At 37.8% G+C, this 12,212-nt stretch overlaps 1 protein-coding gene across 2 annotated transcripts in view; it reads left to right on the top strand.

Moving 5' to 3' along the window:
• TSPAN7 (tetraspanin 7) overlaps positions 1-12,212 on the top strand; it is a 210,265-nt gene that overhangs the window by 36,477 nt on the left and 161,576 nt on the right. The window lies entirely within an intron of this gene.

The following is a 12,212-nucleotide window of genomic DNA, read 5'->3' as shown; positions in this document are numbered from 1 at the left end:
AGCAGAGTCTCCCCGGGCAGGGCTCTGCCCCGAGACTCCTTCTACCCCTCCGAAGGTCGCTGTTTGCGATCGGATCGGGTCCGGATGGCCCGATCCTAGAACAGGGGGCTCCCCTCTGTCCGAGGAGCCATCGCCGAAGCTCCGGAGACAGCGGTTTGCCCCGCAGCTTCGGAGAAAGGAGAACCGATCCTCCTTCCATAGGAGGATACGGCCAGAGCGTTCTCTCCAAGCCTAGCGGGAAGCAACGAAAAGTTAAAGAAAGTGGAAACTATTACAGCCTACTTGATTGAAGAAGAATACAACAGACGAGAAAATCCAAGGTAAAATTTTATTGTTTCATTTGAAAAAACAGAAGATTGGATCATAGTAAAAGTTTTAAGTGAAAGTTATTTTTTACAAAGCGAAGGTGAAAGTTATTGGACAATTTGTATCCAACCGCAAGTTACAGCCGGATCTAATTTTTTTTTCACTTTCGTTTTTCTTTCACTTTGAACCTTAATTTTGGAATTTAAAAAATAATTTTTTTAAGATGGACTAACGAAATAATTTAAATCTGACATGAAAATAGGAAAGATTTGATTTGTCAAAAGTTACTTTGCAATGATGATTGGAATCTGGAAACTTTAAATCGTCAACAAGTACTGTGTTCTGGGCTCTAATTTTGACAGCGGAGGAACACACTTGCTGTTTTTTTTCCCTTCTCTGCCGTTTTTTCCACAACAATAAAATGAAATAAATCATTAATTTGAAAACAAATGGGAAATAAATGAACTGAAATACTAAAGTTAAAAGAATTTACTCAGCCTTTTTTTTTTATTATTTGCCTTTGGATTATTGCATTTGGATTACCTGCTGATCGTTTTTGGATTATTTGCGGAGATCTTCTTTGCATCTGTCTCGGAGTGTGAAGCATAAATTGACTCCATCTTAAGACCTATTTGCTTCCATCTGTCTTGGACTGGGAAATATTAACTGACTCCATTTTAAAATAAAAGAAAACTTTTAATTTGACTTTGCTTCTGAGCTGAAAATTGGAACTAAATAGAAACATACTTCCTGACATTTGGATTTATAACTTTTCTCTATCAACAAAGACTACTTGACTCATAAGAAGAATATAAGTATATAATACTGATATCTTGTTTTCCAGATTAATCACTTTCTTTTCCTCCTATTTTTTGTGTGTGTTTATTGTTGTTTCTAAAAGAAATTTGACTTAAAACATATGCGTTGTTAATAAACCTTGGTTTCCTGCTCTTCCTTAGTGGAATTAAAATACCCCCTTTTCTCTTTCCTTCTTAGAACACTCCTTTTTATCTATCTGGTTACTCCTTTTTTTCTCTTTCTTTCTCTTCTTTTCTTTTCATATTCCTCTTCTTTTATTCTTCTTTTTTCTTTAAAATAGTTACTTTCCCATTTTCTTTTCCTATTAGACCCTCTCCCTTTTTCTTCTTCTTTTAAAAGTGTTATACTTGTTTTCTTTGGCTTTGCTAATTTAAATTTAAAAAAAAAACACATTGTGAATTCTGCTAGCAACTTGATTGATATAATTGTTGTCCTTATTAAGTAATAATATATTGTTATATTTTAAGGGAAATTGGTAATAAGGTCAATTGAACAGGTTTGGAATTTATAGGAATTTTCTTCCTTTTACTACACATAAATTAACAGTAATCCTAAATTTGAAATAGTGAACTTAAATTTGAAAATGTCAAGCACTTCAACTTATGTCAAAACAGTTAAAAAGCAAGCAGCAGCAGCAACTTCTTCTCCACAAGGGTCGCCCCATCCCTCCCCGACGCACCAGGTGTTATCTGTAACCATGTCTACTAAGGAGAAAGACAAAGAAAAATCGATGCAGTCCAACTTCACAACAGTACAAGAAACTTTAAATACAATGAAGGACTTTATGTTCAAATCTCAAGAAGATGCAACTCAACAACGAGAGGCTATAAAAGAGGATGCAACACAACAAAGAGAAGCCATAAAATCTGAGTTGGCGGAATTTAAAATAGAGATGGCTGAACTGAAAGTTGACATGGGAGAAATGAAGGTACAGATAAAGGAGATGCAACAAACACTACAAGAAAGTGAAGACCGTGTTAAAAAAGTTGAAGAAAAGTCTGACAAAACTGAAAAAAGAATGGACTATTTTGAAGGCAGAGCTGATGCACGATACAGAAGATATGATGAATCAATCACTCATTTGGAGATGCAACGAGCTTCGTATGGGCTACGATTTCAGAATATAATAGAAGAAAAAGATGAAGATTTAAAAATGACTATGGCTGAAACTATTGGAGGAATACTCCAAGAGGATCCCACAGAAATATTGAAAGAAATCGATGAAGTTTTCAGAATTTCAAACAGCTACATTCGTCGCCACAATCTTCCGAGAGAGATTCACATAAAGTTTACAAGAAAGACTCTGCGAGATGACATACTGCACTGGGCAAGAAATTCAAAATTGCAACATAAAGGACTTGAAATAAAAATACTAAAACAAGTTTCAAGAAGTGTCAGAGAAAGTAGAAGAGATTACCATTTTCTAACCAGAATTTTGATTAAAGAAAACATAACTTTCCGTTGGCTCATTCCACAAGGACTATCACTGACTTGGCGTTCTACAAGATATAAGTTGGAAAATTTGGATCAAGCTATGTACTTTTTTGAAAATAGTGGTATAAGCCAACTGGACCAATCAGCAAAGCAACAAACTGTACAACAACAACCAGTACAACAGGAACCAGTGGAAAAATTAGCAACACAACAGGAGCAAGCAATGGGGGCGACCGCTCAAATAGTTGAGCAGGACCAAGGCGCTAGGAGAGTTCAACCTCAGCGAGAAACCAAAAAACCTACTAAATGACAATAAGTAAAGATTTAAAAATCTTTTCCGTAAATGTTAATGGACTTAATGAACCAAGGAAAAGGAAACAAATTTTTTCCAAAATCAGAAACCAAAACGCTCAAATCGCAATATTACAAGAAGTGCATATTAAAAAAAGCAATCAGAAATTATTACTGCATCCCAAAATTGGAAAAATGTATGCTGCATTAGCAGATCAAAAAAAGAGAGGAGTGGTGATGTATGTTGAGAATTCTATGAATTCCAAACAAATATTCAAGGATAATGAGGGCAGAATCTTGATTGTACAAGTTGACATCGAGCCTAGACCTCTAGTTATCGTTTCGATCTATGCCCCTAATGAAGATCAAATGACATTTTACAAAAAATTACATCAAATAATAACAGAATTAGCTATTGAAAATATATTAATAATTGGTGATTTTAATGCTATTGCAAACAGACAATTGGATCATTCGGGGGGGGAAAACAACAAAAGTAAAAAGAGAAGAAAGAATCTATTACCTAGTACCTTCCAAAAAATGAAAGTAGAATTATTATTAAATGATATTTGGAGGGAAAGACATCCATACAAGAGACAATATACTTTTTACTCTAACCCCCATAAAATTTGGACAAGAATAGATATGATATGGGCTCCAAAAACCATCGCAGAACAAATAAAAGAGGTCGAGATAGATGTCAATACATGGGCCGTAGTAGTTTATATGAGAACTAATAATAAACAGATTAACTGGCAGATGAATAGAAACATTCTAAAAGATAAGAAATATAAGGATTGGATTGAAAAAGAACTAAAAATATTTTTTGAAATTAATAAAAACTCAGACACTACTCCACAAAACTTATGGGATACAGTTAAAGCTTACATAAGAGGATTAACGATATCTTATACAGCTAAATATAATAAGGAAAATAAATTAAAATATGCACAATTAATAAATGAATTAAAACAACTAGAATCTTTATCACAACAGCATATAAGGAATAGAGATTTAAAAACAGAAATAAACGTAATTAAACATAAAATTAGACTGATAGAACAAAATCAAATAACTGAAAAAATTAAAAGAGTAAAACAACATTATTTTGAGCATGCAAATAAACCAGGCAGATGGTTAGCACACAAACTTAGAAAACAGAGGCAACCAAAATTAATTAAAAAATTAGAAGATAAAGACGGCTCAATAAAATATGACACAGAAGGAAAGGCAGCCATTGTGTATAATTTTTATAAAGATCTATATGCAAAAGATAATATTAACGAGGATGAAGTTTTTAATTACTTAGAACTTTCAAAATTACCACAAATAACAGAAGATCAACAGACTACTATGGATGGACCAATAACAATGGAAGAACTCCTAACAACAATTAAGAAACAGAAAAATAATAAGGCCACGGGCCCAGATGCTATACCGGCAGAATGGTATAAAATAGAAAATGAAGTAATAAGAAATAATATGTTAGAAACTTTTAATGAATGCAGACTCGAGGGTAAAATTCCTAAATCCTGGTCAGAATCATTAATAACTTTAATCCATAAGCCAGGTACAGAACCAGAAAAAATTAAAAATTACAGGCCTATATCATTATTAAATGTAGATTATAAGATATTTACTGCTATTTATGCAGATAGACTTAAAAGAGTCATAAATGGGATAATACATGAAGATCAAAATGGCTTTTTACCAGGTAGACAAATTAAAAATAACCTTAGAATAGTTATAAATACGTTAGAATACTATGAACAACATCCAGGTAAGGCATTATCTTTAATGTTCTTAGATGCCCAAAAGGCCTTTGACAACGTCAATTGGTTATTTATAAAAATGCAATTAAATAAAATGAAATTTGGCTCAAAATTTGTCAATTTAATAGACACTATCTATTCAAAACAAACAACGAAGATAATACTGAATAATAACCAACTACCAATACTTGAGATAAATAAGGGAGTTCGCCAAGGTTGTCCTATATCACCATTGTTATTTATTATGGCTTTGGAGACTTTATTAATCAAGATAAGAACAGATCCCAAAATAAAAGGTCTAACTGTAGGAGATGAAACTTATAAAACTCAAGCCTTTGCAGATGACTTAATGTTTATAATTGAGGAACCGATAACAACTGTCCCAATACTAATGCAGACAATAGAACAATATGGAAAGGTAGCAGGTTTAAAGATAAATAAAAGCAAAACACAATTTTTAACTAAAAATATGAGTAAAATACAAGAAACTAAATTAGAATAAAGATTGTTAAAAAAGTAAAATATTTAGGAATATGTTTAACAGCTAAAACAATAACTTTAAAAAATGATAACTATATAAAATTACTAACAGAAATTAAAAAAGACTTAGAAATTTGGAATAATCTGAAAATATCTTTTTTGGGAAGAGTGGCAACAATTAAGATGAATATTCTACCTAAAATTTTATTTCTTTTTCAGGTAATCCCAATAAATCCAGGGGGTATTTTTTTCAAAAATTTAACAATTATAGTTAAAAAAAATTTATGGCAAGGGAAAAAAGCAAGGATAAAAATAAATTGTTTACAAGATATTAAAGAAAGAGGAGGATTTGGTCTTCCAAATTGGAAATTATATTATCAGGCGGCTGCCTTAACATGGATTAAAGATTGGATAACTTTAGAAAACAAAAGAATATTAAATTTAGAAGGGTACGATCTCATGCTTGGATGGCATGCCTTTATATGGTATGACAAGGAGAAAAATCACTCATATTTTAAAAGACATACATTAAGGAAATATTTATTAGAAGTTTGGAAAGATATAAGGAAAAATCACTTTTTAAATATTCCAGAATGGCTTGCCCCCTTAGAAGCAATAATACACCCAAAGTCTATAAAAGATTAAAAAAAAAATTATAAGATATAAAGATTTATTAAATGACCAAATGAAATTAAAATCTAGGATTAAATTACAAGAGGAAGGGATAATAATAGATTGGTGGCACTATGCTCAGATTCGATCCAGATACCAGAAGGATAAAACACTCTATATTTTTAATAAAAGTAAAAATTTGTTAAGCAATTTAATTACTCTTAACCAAACAAAGACAATAGGGAAAATATATAAATTTCTCATCGCACACAAAAATATAGAATTGACCCTAAAAGACAATATGATAAGATGGTGCAGAAACATCGACAAGGAAATAGATATCGATACATGGGAGAAAGTTTGGATTAATAATTGGAAAATGACCAAATCAGTATCATTAAAAGAAAATCAAATTAAAATGTTCTATAGGTGGCACCTTCCTCCAAATAGGATAGCAAAAATGTTTACTAAAACCTCTCCATTGTGTTGGAAATGTAAGAAAGAAATAGGAACCTACTACCATCAATGGTGGACTTGTGGTAAAGCTAAAATATATTGGAAGATGATAGAGAAAATAATAAAAGCAATAGTAAAGCAGGACATAGAAAATACCCCAGAATTCTATTTATTAGGAATTACCAATCAGACTTATAAGAAAGAAATTTTATATTTAATTATACACATATTAACTGCGGCTAGAATTACATATGCGCAAAATTGGAAGGGGGAGGGAATCCCCAAAGAAGAAGAAGTTATAGTAAAATTATTAGATTGTGCGGAAATGGGTATGATGACAAGACGTTTAAATGATCAAGAAGATACTAAGTTTTATGAAGCATGAAACAATGTTTATAAATGGATAGATAAGAAAAAATAAGATATATAATCTATTTTTAGTTAACTTGTTGTACTTGTTTTTACTTGGGTAATAATAATACTAATATTAGCTTAAATTTATTGTTTAATGACTAAGGTAGAATTAGTTTATATATAAGAATTAGTTTATATACAAGTAATATAGTAAGAATTTTGGTTTTATATATATATTAGTAACAATGTGAAAAACCTTAACTCAAATTTAGTAAATTTTTTAACATTCAATATATATCTAATTATGTATTCTTTTTCTGTATTTGAACTTATACTTTCAAGATAAGCGGGGAAAATGTATCCCCATTTTGTGTTCAATGTTTGTTTGTGTGTCCGTCTATTTTAAGAAAATCAATAAAAATATTTTTAAAAAAACAACAAAAGACAAAAGATAAATAAACACAAAAAAATGTTACAAATAATTTCTACATTCTACCTACAACATTCGACGATTAGAACAAGCAATCCCCAATATAAAATGGAAACAAAACCTACAAGATGGGAAATAATATTCGAACATCATCATGGAAACGGACATCGTAAATATTCATGATCCTAGCCAATGGTTAGACAGATTCTATTACCCCAACCTTTCCCCTTCTTTTCTTCTTATTCCCTCTCTCTCCGATATCTTATTCTCTTCTTCCCTATGTTTTCCTTAAATCCTTCTTATCGTTTTCTTCCCATAACGCTTTCCCTTTCCCCCCCCTTTTTTTCTTTACTGTCAATAATATTAATACAACTATATATTTTATATCTATTTTATATATATATAATACCAATAGGACTATGACCTTACTTGTTATGAATACCAACCCATATACATTATTGACTTGTTTTTACTCTGTTTGTTATTTCTTTCTCTTATATTTGTAATAAAATTTAATAAAGATTATTATTTTAAAAAAAAACCGAGATATGAGTGGCTATTCCTGCAGGGGTTTCCCATGCACTGCCCCCGCCTGCATCCCCTGTCTGGAGGACACAGGGAAGACAGGTGGAGGATGAGCAGCCCAAGCCAGCGAGCCAGTGAGGAGGTAGCAGCGGGAAGGTGGAGTCGAATAGGAAGCGATGGGGACATTGGTGCTCAAGTTCTGCGCTTGTGGGCTTGTTATACATGACTGGCCTTGCCACCTCCTCACAGGCAGGGACACGTTTCAAATTGTCATAGGCAAAACCCAGAGAAGCCAGCTAGTTTCACAGGGTGTGTATGCACCCGCCCCTCGCTTGCTTTTCTTCTGCCAGCCAGCAGCCACTCTTTCTCTGGTGGACACTATTTTCCAGGAGAGAGGGGGGAGGTGGGTATGCACAGACACTGTGGAACTAGCTTGCTCCTCTGGGCTGCCTTCAGCAGCATTTTGAAATGTGCTTCTACCTAGGACGACATAGTGAGGCAAGGATTTTTGCTCGCCTTCTCTTCTTCGCAGGCAGGAGTTTGTTTTAAACTACTGTAGGCAGAACCTAGATAAGCTGAGCTAGTCCTGCGGGGTATGTGTGTCTTTCTCCGGTGAGCACTGTTTTAGCCAGGAGAGAGCGAGAGAGCAAGCGAGAGGCAAGTACACACACACATTGCGCAACTGGCTTGGCTCCTCTGGGCTTCCTCCAGCAGTGTTTTGAAACGTACTTCTGCCTGTGAGGAGATGGTGAGTTAGGGATCAATGCTTACCTCCTCTTCTTCGCAGGCAGGAGCATGTTTCAAACTACTGTACGCCAAGCCCAGAGGAGCTGAAATGGTACCTTGGGTTGTGCCCGCACCCACCTCTTGTTTGCTCTTGCTCTCCCGACCAAAAGAGTGCCCGCTGGAGAAAGAGCTGCTCCTGGCATATCTTCTTCTTTCCCTGGAAGGTAGTGGGAATGTGTGTGTTTATTTTCAGGGGAGCTTATTTCAACGCATGTCTTATAAAGCCGTCTTGGCCCCATTATCAGGACATATCTTATTTTCAGGGAAACATAATGTCAGGCCCAAAGTCATTATGTGAAGTAAAAGGTTGGCCTGACACAGTTTGGTAGTGATAGAGGAATGGGGGGGGAGTGAGAGAGAGAGTGAGATATGCCACCACACATTCCTTTCTGCAGAGTCCACAGTAACGAACACAGGAAGGAATTAGGAATCCTGCATAGGATTGGTCCTCATAACAGCACTTGTGGGTGTGGGGATGTGATATGGGTTTTTGACCCGGACGTAATCTAAGGGACTCAGAGTTGGAATGAATCAAGTCAAATCCAGATATGGCCTTGTTAATAAATAGAGCCCTGCGTGAAACACAGGCGTGGAATATGATTTATTTCTCAGATGCTATTTGGTTCGCTGACAACAATTCCAACTCTCCCCGATCTGAAGAATGGAACAGAGGGAGTTAACCAAGAATCTGGGGGTGGAAGGGCTTGAAATTTTCTAACCCCCTCTCCGGGTGGACCCAGCCAGAGTTCAACATTACAAAGGTAAAGAGGGGAGGAATAGGCTTGGGGCTGAGATGAACAAACCAGAAACAGTCTATCTTCCTGATTGGGGGTGACTGAGATGCCCATGGGTTTCTGAAGATCCCCTTCCCCATGGCCCCCTGAAGTTATCTCTCTACATGGCAACAATGAATAATGTAGCCTCCCCTTCCACCCCAGCCACTCACTCCCTAAGTGAATTGTGGGATAGATGCAAGCCGCTTTATATCAAAGGAATTCCTCTATGGGGGAATTTCAAAGCCTGCTCGCCCCCCTTCTCCTGCTCCTCTGATGACAAGTGGCAGACTGCTTCTTAAATTGCATAATGAGAGGGCTCCTGAGCTGAATGATGTAGCAAGACAGATAGAGGCTTAGACTCAACTGAAACAGGCAAGCAAGCCTGTGAAGAATTTTATGGAAGAATTTCAAATGATAGCCCATAACCTAAAGGGGTGGCCAGAAAACTGTTTGGTCCATATTTTCAAAAGTGCCCTTGATCCAAACTTGAGAGAGACGTGTGAACTGCAGGTGGGAGGCAGCTGGGCCATTCAAAACTGGTATGCCATGGCAGTCACTTTGGGGGATGTAATTCTTGCTGAGAAGGACCTCCCCCGCCCCATGCAACAAAGGATCTTTTAAGATGCCGGCTTTTTCTTTGTCAGCTGGGCTCCCTTTGCTCAGAGGTTATGAGGGGAACAAATTGCTACAGATGTGATCAGACTGACCATAAGGGGACAGACTGCTTGGCGCCTCTCTCTCCCCTAAAACTCAAGCCAGGCCTGGTAGCAAAAAGAGGATCTGAAGGAGCCCCTCTGCAGGGTCGCTGGGCCTTTCAAACTACAGAGCTGGGCCTTCCTGGGGATTTTACTAAAGGTGAAAACCCTATTCCTTCAGGAACCAGCCCAGTTGGAATGAGGAGCCCGGTAGAGTGGATGACCCAATGGTGAGTGAGCTCATCCATCCGTTCATCAGCAATGACCATGGGGGAGGAGGAAGAAATACGGGCTCTGATAGATACAGGATGCTCGAGATGCCTTATTAGCAAAACCTTATTGGAGAAGTTAAAAATCCAGACCAGGCCTTTAGCGAAACCCATCCGGTTCCAGCAGGTGGATGGCTCTCTAGTGGGTGGAGTTCCCGCTACGCTCCTGACTGAGTTAGTGGGGCTGCGGATAGGCTGGCACCGTGAATTCTTGAGATTCATAGTCACACCCAAGATGTCGGAAGCAGTTATATTGGGTCTGGCCTGGATGGACAAATGGACTCCCACCTTTCATTGGGAGGGTGGGCATCGTAAGCTTTTCATTTCCTTGGGCCCTTTTTCACATATTGACAGGAGACCCTCCTCCCCAGGAGGAGCCAGATGGGTCCTTAGCAGTGGTTGCAATGAAGTAAGGAACACTTCCAGATCTCCTGAAGGTGACCTTGGAATACAGAGACTTGGGAAAAGTTTTCAGTGAGGAAAATTGCAATGACCTGCCCCCTCACAGACCCACAGACTGTGTGATAGAATTTGAACCAGGGGCAACTCTCCCAAAACCTAGGATGAACACAATGTCACCAAAAGAATTGGGAGAGCTGAGAAATTACAAAGACACCAATTTAAAGGGGATTCATCCAGCCCACCAATTCCAGGACAGCAGGCCCCCTTCTCTTTAAGGAGAAGGACAGAGGAGTTCACTTAGTCGTAGACTACTGAAATCTAAATGCGGTGTGTGTGCGGAACACTTATCCCCTCCCCCTCATGAAGGACCTACTAAATCATCTAGCCAAGGGTAAATACTTTACCAAGTTGGATTTAAGGGAGGCTTATCAGAATAAAGGAAGAGGATAAGTGGAAAACCACTTTCAACTGCCCATTAGGGAGTTTCCAATTTTGAGTGATGCCGTTAGGTCTGAAAGGGGCCCCTGCCGTGTTCATGCAGTATATAAATGAATTTCTACACATCCACCTCTACAATGGGATTCTTGTGTACTTAGATAACATCCTTATCTACAGGCAGAATCTCCCTGATCACGTCAAATTGGTGAGGCAAGTCTTGAAGAAGCTTTTGTCTGCTAAGCTCTATGTGAAACTTTCCAAGAAGCTGACCCCCACTGAGAGGAGGTGAGCTATTTGGGAGAAGGAAGCATTTGTTGTACATGTAGCACTGGGGACATGGAGGCATTTTCTGGAAGGCAGAGCCATTCCTTTCGAAGTGTGGACTGACCATAAGAACCTTGACACATTAAAGACCCATTGGAGGCTTTCTCCTAAGCAAGTACAATGAGCCCAATTTTTCAGACAGTTCAATTTTACACTGAAACATATCCCAGCTGGGAAGAACCTCATTGCTGATGCTCTGTCACAAAAACCACAGTACAATAGCAAGAGAGAGGAAGAAGTACATCCAATCATCCCATTTCTTTCCCCACATCCTGAAAGTATGGAGAAAGCTGCACCTGTTCTCAACCGAGACCAGTCCAGGAGACAGGTTCTACCAGGGAAGGGGGAAATGGGAAAACAAATTGAAGTCAACTTTGCCCACTGACCCGTGGTTCAACGATCATAAGGAAATCCTAACAGTAAGGAAAGGGTTGGCTTGGAAGGGAACCAAGCTGTATGTGCCTGCCAGCCTGTGACTAGATATTCTCCAATGGAGTCATGACTTCAGACTAGGGGGGCACTTCGGGTTCCTGAAAACATTGCATCTGGTGCAGAGACAGTTCTGGTGGCCCAGAATGAGAGCGGAAGTCAAAGATTATGTGAAAAGTTGTGCCACCTGTGCCACCAGAAAGCATAGGCCCGGAACCCCCCCCCAGATTGCTGCAGCAAGTAGCCAACACTACTAGGCCTTGGGAAGAAATAGCGATGGATTTCATAGTGGAGCTCCCTGAGAGCAAGGGAAACACTGTTATTTGGACTGTCATTGATTTGTTCCCCAAACAAACCCATTTCATCACTTGTTCAGGGCTACCTACAGCCAGACACTTGGCTAAGCTATTCCTAAAACACATTTACAGGTTGCATGGAGTCCCCCGCAGAATCATATCTGATCGTGGGGTCCAATTCACAGCTAGATTCTGGAGAAAATTTGTCCGCACCATTGGCTCCTCCCAAGGACTCAGTTCTGTGTTCTACCCTTCCACAAATGGAGCAGCAGAAAGAGCTAATGTCCTAGTGGACCAGTATCTTAGATGTTATGTGAG

This window comes from Erythrolamprus reginae, chromosome 4, assembly GCF_031021105.1.
Source record: "Erythrolamprus reginae isolate rEryReg1 chromosome 4, rEryReg1.hap1, whole genome shotgun sequence".
NCBI classification, from domain to species: domain Eukaryota; kingdom Metazoa; phylum Chordata; class Lepidosauria; order Squamata; family Dipsadidae; genus Erythrolamprus; species Erythrolamprus reginae.
This window is presented reverse-complemented; position numbering and strand designations above follow the sequence as displayed.